This window comes from Dermacentor variabilis, chromosome 6 (assembly GCF_050947875.1).
Source record: "Dermacentor variabilis isolate Ectoservices chromosome 6, ASM5094787v1, whole genome shotgun sequence".
Classification (NCBI taxonomy): domain Eukaryota; kingdom Metazoa; phylum Arthropoda; class Arachnida; order Ixodida; family Ixodidae; genus Dermacentor; species Dermacentor variabilis.
In genome coordinates, this window is record NC_134573.1 from 80,084,860 (window position 1) to 80,097,622 (window position 12,763).

At 45.2% G+C, this 12,763-nt stretch overlaps 1 pseudogene; it reads right to left on the minus strand.

The window, feature by feature from the left end:
- Positions 1 to 12,245: 12,245 nt before the first annotated feature.
- LOC142586466 (U2 spliceosomal RNA) lies at positions 12,246 to 12,424 on the minus strand (annotated as a pseudogene).
- Positions 12,425 to 12,763: the final 339 nt, after the last annotated feature.

Sequence of the window (12,763 nt, forward strand, 5' to 3'; positions counted from 1 at the left end):
AAACATGCGCGAGCATCATCACCCCTAATTACGTCCATCAAACAAACAGCACAGGAAGCTTCAAATTACATAGATTCCCACAGTGCGGGGGATCCGCATGATTTTCTTGCCATCGAGCAGTGCGATTGATCGCCGCTTGTGAGCGTCGACGACAGTGAAGCGTAAATAAGCCGCTCCTCTCTGCCAACCTCGCACAGAGACACGCATCCATCGGTCCCTTTGAAGACGTCGTGCCTCTGCCATTTGGCCAATCTTCAATCTACACCTACGCGTACACCGATAGTTTTGACACCACATGCACCGAAAACTCTCACACTGGAGTTATTTTTTGTACGTCTGTATTTTATTAAAACTACATGGGGGCGAAGTTAGCGCTGATATTTGCGTTGCGGAAACACCAACAAAGAAACACCAAAACGGCCGAATCTTAGAAGCTGGCCACTTGCTAAAAAGTCCGCGTGGGCTTTCAGGCATCAAGACTGCCAAAGCCGAGGCGTTTGTGTGCAATGAATACAGAGCAATGCGCAAAATTCGAATCGATCGATTTCTGATGCATGTAGCAGCAATTTGAGGCTAACATAAAATGAAGGATCTGTAATGATATAGTAAATTTCTCTATCCTGCATGAATTATAAAAGTTGTCCGAACTAACCTTAGCTAAGCGGTTAGCAAAGAATTAGCGGTGCGGAAAATGCCTGCCCTTGAGCTAATGGCTTCTCTTGTGGATCTCAGCAGCATTGCCAGAAGCATTGAGCAGCCATGACGCACATTCGGCGGATGCTTGAGCTTAGGTGCCCTTGCTAACGCTAACGAAGCTATTATAGAAACTGGTACGAGATACAATTGTGAGACCTACACGTTCTTCGATCATCCGTGCTCTTCTACCACCATAAGTTTTATATGCAAATTAACTGAGTAATTATGCAATAACAATTAAACAAGTTCCTGATTTATGAATAATGGGCTTGATCGGGGGTGGGAAACCTGTTACTGCGCCCTAAAGCATCTTTAGTTCATTCAGCAAGGTCTGTAATAATGCGAATTTTTTTTTGCGATTCATTCAGTGCGCGACGTGCAATAAAGGTCCACGTGATTATGTGCGCACCCGCCCGCAGCTAAACCAGCAGTCTCAACTGATTTGAAGCGACTAACTGCTCTAAATAATCGAATGATTATCCCTTAGGCTGTGATCGTCACACGGAAAGCACAGCTCGAAACCAGTTCAGGCCAATCAGCTTGCTGCTTCCATGGGGTCGCCGACTCAGGGACTACGCATGCAGTGAGCGGAGTTATTTTCTTCAAAGCGCATCTCAGACTACAATGGTTGGGACTCGAGGGCGCGCTGATGCGCGCCATACTTTCCGCATTTCGCATGCTACCAAGAGAGCGGTAAAAAATGGGAATTAGGCGTGACATAGATGCGCTGTAAATGATATAATAAATGACTGAATGACCAACAAATAAATGACTGAATGAATAAATGACTCAATGACTGCCTTTCCAATACATGTGCTCTATTTCAAAATAAAGACTTGTTTAAATATATGTTCCTCATTCGCCATGTGATTATCTTTACAAAAGGTCTTCTGGTGGAAAAAAAGAGCGCCGATAATAAATGCGAGTAGGTCTTGCAGTCGTCTAGTGTGCCAGCTTTAAAGCGAACGTTTGTTTGCTTTTCTGGATTTGGAATGGCGGCGGGGCTGCTGTTGGGACGGTTCCTGTGTCGGTGGATATATTTCTGGATATAAATTGGGAGGTTACATGTGTGTCGAATAAAATCACCAGCGAACCAGCTGCTTTAGCCCTTGTATGCTGGCTAAGGAGTTCCTCATCTGTTCTGCGCAACCACAACAAAAAAAAAACTTGCTATTTAAAGCCTGAACATTTAATGTCGGCTCGCAGATCTCTCTAAAAAACGTCAATCTGCTCATAGAGTTGTGATATACACTTGAGGGATATTTTTATTTACTTTTTTACGTGATTTAACCATTTGGTATGGGCCACTGTAGATGCGCGCGTTCAAAGACAAATCCTCAAGAATGGATACGTCCCACTGCGCCCCAAGGAGAACACAAGCCATAATGATTGTTCGGAACATGACGTACTTTTCTTTCTGTACACTTGTCATCACTATTCTCGAAAAGCTTCATTCAACGCAGAGTATGCGTCTCACATGGTGCGTCCACCGGATTTGAGGCTTATATGAACTTCGGCATAGATTTTCAACGGTGTAGTCCATAAACACAAATATTGCACCACAACAATGTTGCAACATTCGTGGTGGAAAACAGAAACATTCCAGTATCTTACACATCACATCGTATGAAAGTAACCTAAATAGTACGAGTCACTGTTAGTTGTAAAGCATTTGGTTCCCCCGTTTCACTAGGGCACAATTTCACTTAACATAATTTCCCTGTGCGTTTGATTTTCATATTTTTTAAAAAGTTATAGGGTTTATTGCGCCAAAACCACTTTCTGATTGCGAGGCACGCTGTAAAGGAGGACTCCGGAAATTTCGACGACCTGGGGTTCTTTACTGTGCACCTAAATCTAAGTAGACGGGTGCTTTCGCATTTCGCCCCAATCGATATACTGCCGCCGCCACCGAGATTCCATCCCGCGATCTCATACGCCAACATATTTTTTTTTACATCTTCTTTAAATTTAGCTGAGACACTCTATCCGGCATATAGGGTTTGTTATCACACACGTGTTGCCTTTATGTGATCGTTATGACGTCGAGCGCAACGTTAATGGCAGTGCACTAAACCGACTACACAGCAGATCATAATCAAAGATAAAGATTCTTAGACAATGGTTTCACGCGTCGCAGGCTCACAAAGCGACGCAATCACTGCTACGGCTCATGAAATCGACTGGTCCCACTGACCCACTGTAGGCGGTAAGTGATGAACAGCCGCATGTGTTCACATTTATAGTACCTTCCTCCCTCATTTTCCTTCCCTCTTTCATTCCTAATGTCAAATACAGCTAAGGTCACTTATAAACAGTATGGACTAACTCTAAGAGACCCCAGTGCTGCTTGTAATGCTGCTCAGACCCACAAGCGAAGCCATTACTGGCATTTAATCTGTTCCATGAGTCCTAGTGCTCGCAGGGTAAGATGCGTTCACATTTAGGCGCTTGTAGGATGTGATACTTAGAAGATACGGATGTAAGGAAGAACAGAATGTGGTGTTTCAGCAGTCTTGGCAATTGTCCTGGAAAAATATTTGGTATTTTAGTGAAATCTTTCTCAAACTGTCATTTATTCCTTGAAGCTTAAACACAAAAGTTACGTTACATAGCCTGACTGCGCAATCAAGCTCTTTGTTATCTTTTACTTCTTATTTATTCATGAACAAGACAAAGTTTTGCATTAATTGGAACAACGATGGTTCAAAATAAGTCTCACAAATAATGTTTCCTCGTCGAATTATGCATTTTCGCTGTGACACCAAATTGTTCGCAAATCCCCTTCCGTGACTAAGTGCTAAAATCCTTTTTTTAACGTAGTAGAACAACCTAGACGTAAAAAAAGAAGTGCGCCAATGCGTCACGTTCTCAGAAGAAGAGGTTCGCCAACTGCTGCTTTCCTGCAACCGATAGACCAGGCAAGCTCAATGCACTGAAACCTTACAGTATTTTCGTTTTATCAGTTTTCTCTCTGTTAACAACGTCCCAAGGGTCCTTAGATTTGTCTGCGGTCGCCAATAATCTACTGTCAACCCTGGAGGTGGACGCGATATAAACCGCGATGTTGTCATTACGTGCTATAATTGTTTGATGGCGATAATCTGCCATAGGTTGGGCAGTTTTGCAACATAGCATACCGTTTATTAGAGTACTGTTCGACCTTGTTCTGTGATTTATATTTCTTACTTTCGCAGGGTTAAGACTTTCCCCGATCCAGCGGGGCCACGTAGCGTGGTTTGGCTAAACTGACGGATACGGCGCTGGTCTAACCAGACAGCAGTGCGGTTCCGCAGGAAGCACTACGCTGGTCACTTCCGCCGCGTCATTCATTCAGAACGAGCCGCACAGCCACTGTTGCGATGTGGACGTCCGGGAGCCGGCAATTTCCGCAGGCTGAGCGAGATGATGGCCCGTACACAACGGGAACACATCACGACGAGCTAAGCGTTTGCCAAGGGTATTTCTCGGCTGATGCGTCTTCAAGACAAGCAATGGGCTTACGAAGGGCCGGGCCACATATCAGTCACGGCGAAAATTTTGCTGCAGGGCGAAGCTCGGCGAAAGGCGGCCAGAATGTAAGGTATGACCTAAAGGCGTATTGAGATAAAAGCTACAGAAATTCTGAGGATCGTCTACTAATGCGTCAGTATTGTTTGACTTGGCTCTGACTTCATTTTGGCTTAGTTAAGCTTACTTGCTTTTCTTAGCTTATGCGTGCCTACCCTTGGCCACTCCAGTGGCAAAGAAGACTTTGCCTTTAGTAGGCAATTATCAGATTTTCTCGCCGCTGCATGTTAGATTTCTCATCGCATCAATACAATACCAATTGAGCTGCAACAACGGCCACGAGCGCACCTCGACGGAGCAGAGCGGTCGAAAGTTGCTTCACCCCCAAATTTGGGCTAGCCGGCTCCGAAATTGCAGTTGGCCCACCCCCAAATTTTAATTAGGTCCACCCCCAGATTTCAACTTGCCCCATCGCCAAATTTACATTGGCCCACCCAGCTGCCACCAGCTGGGTGTGCCGGCAACACTAAATGCCGCAGTAGCGCGTGAGGCGTTGCGTGAGGGGAGAGTGCGTCACCGCGAAGCCATGTCACCCTGGCGGTCGCACTTGCAATCCTGTGCTTTGCGCGTGTTCCTAGTCCACGCGAGCTCTCGCCTGAGTTCTCAGTGCGCCTTGGCAAGGCCCAATAAAAACGCGCCAAGCATCTCGATGCACTCGCTTGCCCGCGAGCTGTTCATGACAAGGACGCTCAGCAGCCTTCAATTGGACATTAAGCCACCCCAAAATCTCAAGTTTGGGTTTTGATCAACTTGAAATTTCGGGATGAGTCAACTTACATTTCCGGATTGGCCAACTTGAAACGTGAACGCTCTCGTGCCACTGCTCCCGCGTTCGTCGTTGTCATTAATTAATTCAGAAACACAAGACGTAAGCAATTTTCCAACAAAGCTGTAAAAATCTTCATACGTGGGCCGATCCCGAAGATAGTGCAATGACGGGCCGACATGCGGCGGAGGCGTAGCAGGTGTTAAGCACTCTCCATACGTGAGCCCATCCCGAAGATATTATGATAGTGGGCCGACCCGCGCCCGGGGTGAATCAGGCGTGAAACACTCTCCATACGTGTGTCGATCCCGAATACAGTGCAATGACGGGCCGACTCACGGTGGAGGTGAAACAGGCGTTAAGCACTCTCTATTTGTGAGCCGATCCCCGAAGCTATTACGATAGCGGGCAGACCCGCGGTGGAGGTGAAGCAGGCGTCAAGCACTCTCCGTACGTGGGCCGATACCGAATATAGTGCAATGACGGGCGAACTCACGGCGCAGGTGAAGCAGGCGTTAAGCACTACCCGTGCGTGCGCGGATCCCGAAGATAGTGCAATGACAGGCAACCCACGGCGTAAGTGAAGCAGGTGTTAAGCAGTCCCCACACAGATTTCGATCCCGAACATAGTGCAATGACTGACCGACTTGTGGGCGAAGGTGAAGCAGGCGTTAAGCACTCTCCATATGTGGTCTGACCCCGAATATAGTGCGTTGCCGGGCCGACCCGTGGCGGAGGCGCAGTTCGCCAATAAGGGATCCACATACACAGCTTCGCTGGTCATCCTTCTTCAGAGTAAAAGGGCACTGAGTTCTTTACTTTATTATTTTTTTCTCAAAATTTTTCCTGCACGCTTAAAGGCTACCAGTGATTTACATTTACACTATTACAATTGCATGTCCTAAATGTGCGAATTACGCATTTTCGTGCAGATGCAAGGCATTGTCAGGGGAGCTTGGCAAAGAATGCTTACGCATAAAAAAAGAAAATCAAGTGTCCTTTTTGCATTGTGTAGCGTGATTTAGACATGCGTTTTCACAAAATTATGAAATATTTTATTTTCACTTTTAATGATGTGATTAGAGTATAATGATACTTAACGCAATTCCCCGTGTCTGCCTAGCTGTTTCTGCCTGTTTGCTTGTCTGTCCGTTCGTCCGTCAGTCCGTTCCGCCATCTTCGATTCTGGGTAGTTTATGGGCTAATCGGTAAAGAATTGCGCTGCTCTGCTGAGTGATTTGGGTTCAACATCAACCGTCGGGGACACTTCAGTTACTGGTTATATAACACTGGGTGAACCTTCAGTGAATTTTTTTCATCACGCCAACTTTCATCACTGGATATGTGATACTATTTAAGAGCCGCTACTCAATGAACTTCTTTGACGTGAACATGGGCCACTGCGTTTGTGCCACTGTGTATGCACGAATTTCACGGTGGTGCAGCGACAAGGAAGAGCTTGTCCAAAGAGAAGCACCGGAGAGAATTCAGGCTACCCTACCCGCCTCTTGTATGACGCGTTTGGCCTATTCTCATATTGGCACAGTCTTTGCAGACGAGGTCTACCTGAATTGTTTGTACATCGCAGAACCTTTCCTTCGCCGCGCTTTCAAAGCTCCCATTTTTCCTGATGTATGCCATTGTTAATATTCGCATAAGGATTATTGTAAAAATTTTTCTCCAATATACGCTGTGAATATCATCGTGCAGCGAAGCTCTAAACGGCAACTAGAACATATTATACAGGAGCGGTTTTTTACTGCAGGGGTGAAGAAAGACGTGACAGGAGGAGCGTCTGTCCTGTCAAGTCCCTCTTCAACCCTGGAGCATCCGTCTTGCCAAATGTTTCTTCACCCCTTTCGTAAAAAAACGTTGGTACTTTTACGATACGTTATGCCAACGGGTCTAGCGGACTACTGTCATGTGCAACTAGAAAGATTATCCAATGCGATGTAGGTTGAAATTATTCACGTGGCAACCTTCACGTGCACTTTACCAAATTATTAGCATAAGACGTTTGCGGACTGCGACTTGGCTTGCCCCACTGCTTTTTGCGTCTAACAATAGTGACCCAGAGAGAAAAGACATTCGCCGCGCTCGTATGCGCACTCCTCTTCAGGAGAGCTCACTGTACCTTGCCTTCCCATAGCACTGTGATAGCACAAATCAGTTGCTAGGCGGGTTCTTCTATTACGGACGAAAGTGAAGTTGCGTGACTCCCTACTTCGTATGCTGCAATCAAGCTTCCGTCGTGGTGGCTGCTTGTGCAACAGTAATCTTTACCAGCAAACGTATACGGGGAGTGCTACGTGATTGGCATTGTATGTAGGCGCCGGAAGGCGTTATTATCAATTGTGTGGTATGGATGCTTACTTTAAGCTTGTTCTTTACTGAAACATGCTGCTCTGTATGTTCTATGCGTGATTCCGAAGAATGTATGCGTTGTTCGCTTCACTTTGCTGAGTGCTCGTAGACTCGGCTTTACAGGAGTATGAGCCATTGCCTTTGAGAGTATGGGTCATAGACAGTGTAGGCAATTATAGCTTTGTGTCCACTTTACGCCACGGAGAAACCCCGGGATCCCAGCCTTACACAGCTTCGCCGTAAAAGACCCGGGAGTATTGTCGACAACTGACCTGGGCTTTACACTCATCAGTGCTTGCGCTCCTCTTTTTTTTTTTGCAGGCCAATTACAGCCAGCTTTATCAGGAAGTTGAAAAGCCAACTTAGCAGCGATGCCTATCAGGAGTTAGTTTCTCGCTTTCTTGAGCAAGGTGTGAGACAGGAGACAGGAGCATTTCATCGCCATTTGCCCCGCCATGATGTCGACGAATATGCGGTCGCGTGGGAAGAATCAGAGTACGATGATCCCATTGCCATTCCACAGAAGCCACCTGTTGCTTCCGGTAAATGTCCGGTGTGTCTGCATGATGTCGTATCACTTGTACTTTTCTAGTTGGTGAACGCCTTGTCCGAACGCGATTCTTTCCAGTGAATTCGTAGGCTTGAGGAGATACAATAAAAAAAACAAAAAGAAAGCCTACATACGCTACATTAGCCCAAAATTAGCACGCGTTCATGACTCAGGTTTAGTGCGCGACATGTTAGTGAGACAACAAACGTAACAGCTTATCTACTACGGGAAAACATTTACCTTGAGAAACACATTGTGAAATCATGAACGCACCCTGTTGTATATACATAATCTATTGTATGATAAGTACACAGAAGTAATGGAACCTGCTCAATTACAACATTTAACAGCTCGCGCAAACTTAATGGATCGCAAATTAAGTATTTCATACTTCAATTATTTTTACATATTTCAATATTTATTTAAAAATTATTACACCTGTATTTCAAATGTGGAAGTGAAGTCCCTTCTCGGAAAGGGACTAATGAAGGTCGAATAGGACAAGTGATTTCCATTGTATTATGTCATTATACTCATATTACCATATCATGCACCATAGTGGCTCTCACTACTATTGATATATTCTTTGTATTTCTAGGAAACACAAACCTCGTGACAATGCGCTGACAGGCTGGCGTGGTAGGAGGTGAAGATACATTTCCCCACGGGTAGAAACACATTATTTTTATTTTGCACTAATTATTTCGTGGTTAGCACACTAACTTGCTATAACACAACGTAAATAAGTGTTGCGTACTACATATGGCCTTACAAATTAATGCGTTTATTCGTTTATTAAACAACGTAAGTAGTTTCGCAAAGTGTTGAGTAAATACAGTGATATTGAATAAAACTTTAGAATAGTATGCGAGAGAATGGCAACATTGGGTCATTATGCATTTCTGGTTAAAGGTCGGGATGGCCTATTGTAGAAATTGATTCATTGATAACGAATTTGTATGCGCATCACTTCATTGTGGTGAGAAAAGCGCACAAATGTACACGCTGATTTTTTACCCATCATCAAAGACACGTAAGTTCAAGAATTACTCAGATTGCCTATAAGGCCCTAATCGCATTGCCTAAAGTTGACAGCAGTGCATATATATGACCGTACAAAATATAGCATACACCAAGAATGCAAGGTGTGAAATTTCTTTGTGCTGCAAAGTATATATGGAAGTTTTAAAGTTGTCCTTGATTCATCTTGCATGAAATGCGGAAACTAGTGCAGCGAAACGTGTATAGTGCTCAATAGTCGAGATTCCTGAATCTTTATGACTTGCGGGGCAGAATAGTTTCACCAAAACCAGCAGCAGGCCTACCTACGTGGCGGCGATGGGAAAAAGGAATATTATTTCTGATTGATATAGAAATTTTCTTGTGGCAACTTTAGTTTGAATGTCCACTTATATACGCATAATTTCTCGTATGCGCTATTCCTAAGATAACTGCCATGTCTCCTAGTTGTATTCTGGGCTTTTCACCCCGTATCCCATAAACATAAACATGTGAATATTTCTGGCGTCACGTTTCTTTAGGTGCAGAGAAACACCTGTTGGGCCAAATGAGTTCACTAACATTTCAACGTAACATCCATTTTAACACCCACAGCCAGTAAATCTGGCTGTGGGTGTTCATTGTATACAACTACCTTTCCCTCGTCTTTTTTTTTTCCCGCACAACATCAGACTGGGACGCCCTTCCCCTGCACGTCGCTGAAATCATTTGCCCGACGTCGTTTTTCGAAAATGTGTCTTTGTTGGCTGATCAATAACCTGCTTTTCTCACTCGTTATTCTTTCAGTTTTATGCACTTGCGAAAATGTAGCTTTCTTGTACAAATTTTTCTGTAATACCTGTGTTTATGTTTGCATTATCAACTGTACCCACCCCTTACGTAATACCCCCAGCAAAAGGGTCTTTAAGGAAATAAAACTGAACTGAGCTGAAGATGTGTGCTCGGTCCAACCGAAAGTTACTCCCTTAAAAAGTGTCACGTGGTCAAGGCCAAATTCTTTTATAAGTTTCACCAGCTTAACCAAGAGCAAACTTTTATTAAAGAATATCAGAGCGATAAGTAGTGATTATAAAGTTGTGCCCGCGGAAACTATGGCTGCACATGCATCATTCGAATCGTCCAGTGCTTGATTACATAATACGGTTTACAGATAAAGGGGAGAAGGGGGGCTTGCTAGAGGAAAATTAGGTCTAGTAGCGCCTTCCTGACGACGTGGTATCGCAGAGCAGCCAACATGGTAACGACGGGAAGTAGATGCCTTCCCGGTGCTTCGCATTTCCAGTTCCCAGCTATTCTGTGCCTTGCCGTGCTAAAGTTTCTCGTACTCATTTTTCATAAATAATATGCTCAGAGCGAAATAGACTCATCTGGTATGAAATTTCTTGCATTCGATTGTTGGCAGACAAGATGAAGTAAAACAAAGAAATTGCCAAGGACAGTCAGTGTTACCCAGATAACCTCAAGGTTTAGCCACGCGAGCTCTCAGTTAATATTTCACATGCTGGCACATACGTTATAGAGCATGTTTTTGACACACGTAAAACGCTTACTTCTGCAGAGACGATGCACGTCTGAAGCGCAACACAATCAAAGCACAAAGAACACTAACCTAAGCCGCTGTCTGCTCTCGTGAGGAAGCGACACCAAATCATTAAATATCAACATCCAACCCATACCTATTAAAACTTCTTTCTGGGCGATTTCGTGCATACTTGATTTGTAAACACACGCCACCCCAAAAGAACAAGAACGAGACACAAGCACTTGTATCTCGTCCTTGTTCTTTTGGAGTTGCATGTGTTTGAGCTGTTATAATTTCCAATCCACACCCCCTAGAAGGAATGAACGACAGCTAGGCAAGCTCTCGCTCGAGTACTTTTTCGATGAAGTGAACTTCTACTTGAATGATCGCGTCTTATGCGAGTCTCCTACCGGTGCTACAGTTTTTGATGCTGTTGAAGCACCTCCACCTAGAGTTCACACGAAGATACCCATGTTCCCAGCATGGAGCACATCGGAGTTTCCAAGCAGAAGCATGCCGCCCATCCACAGTCAGCCAAACTCTCTGCATTCCGCTGCTGCTAGGGCGCCCCGGATGCGTGGCAGTTTTGGATCACGCACTCTCCGGCGCAGTGGTGCGGAGACTCCGGGCACTCCGCCTGGTCGCCGAAGTCCATCAAGCAGCACAATGCCCAGTCATCAGGATGCAGGGAAAACAGCTGCGGTATGTCAGTCGATCGCTTTCTACTTGAATGAATGAAAGGCAGAAGAGGAATGAAGGTTTATTGTGGGACAAAGCGAGAAAGTGTTCTTTCTTTGCCTTAGGTGGGCGGCTCTCTTAGTCCAGAAAGCCGTCGGCTAATGCTGCAGCCCGGGCCCGGTCCACCAGACTTCGCTGGTCTTCCAGGCTCTGGGCCTTTAACATTGCGTCCCAGGTATCTTCGATCGCGTGTAGTGGTTGTGAGGCATCTACCGCATCCAAAATTAAGCAAGGAAGAAGCCACCACCCTCCGCAGACTACAAACGAATACGTATGTCCATGAAATTATCATGCACCGGGTGCACGCCACCAAATTCTCATACCTATGCAGATATCGTGATGTACGAGACACCCTCTAACGGTGTTGGTGTGCCCACACCACGAGAACAAGAGTCAAGATGATGCCTCATAAACGCTACAAGAGATCGAAGAAACGTAGGAGGCAATGTTGAAGGCAGAGGAATGCCGAAATTGGGCGAGGAACCGATGGACCAGTTCCGGCAAACAAGGCCTCATTTAAAATAATATGCTATAATATGGAAACAGATTGTCGTAATACTTGTGTTAGCCATGAAACACGTTTTGTATTTTACGAGGCTCCTTTGTTAGCATACGAGGAAGAGTTACTTCATCTGAGCCGCCAACCAATTTTTAAATTCATGTAGAACTGTTCAATATCCGGAACTGCTTAACAAACACGGATATTGCTGTTCTGTTGGCTCATCTGCATTTTTTATTACACAGTATCGTTCCATGTCGCCTGTCGCATGGGTCGCTTTTAAGGTGGTTGCTTCCTTTATTTTTACAGCGAAGCTGTTTTCCCCAGCCCCTATGCGCATCCCTCGCATGCATTTCCAGGAGGTGGGGAGGGGGTGGGGAAAGGGGGGCACCCTGGCCGGCTTCCGTCCGTATGGGTGACAAGAATGTGTGCGCCAATCTGGGAGATAGTGCAATACCGGGCATGCGTTTCTAAGGAGGCGCTCTGACCGGCTTACGTCGGTATCAGGCGCGTGGACAGGAATGCGTGGGCCAATCCCGGAGGTAGTGCAATACCGGGCCAACCCGCGGTGGACGTGAAGCAGGCTTCAAAGACGGCGCCAATTACCAAAAATATGTTGATTATCAGGGGTCCAAAGAGAACCAGATAACTTCGGTTGCGTAAGAGAAACACGCGCTATATATATATATATATATATATATATTTATATATATATATATATATATATATATATATATAAGTGCACTTGGTGTAAAAAGTTGGCTTTCATGAGCTCTTTATTTGTGTTAAATCTTGTTTCACGCATAATAAGAAAGGGAAAGACCGTGGCGACGGTGTCAGTGCCGGTGGCCGGCGCTTCTGTGATTATATCGCCACGCGCGTCGAAGGTGCCAATGTGGCTGCAGCAGCAGTTGAGGCATATGCATGGGAGGTGCGGTATTGTCGTAGTGTGGTGTCGTATAAAAACAACGTACGATTTCATAATGTATTCAGCCCATGTATGCAGCCCATGTATCCAGCCTGAACAGCTTCGCTTGT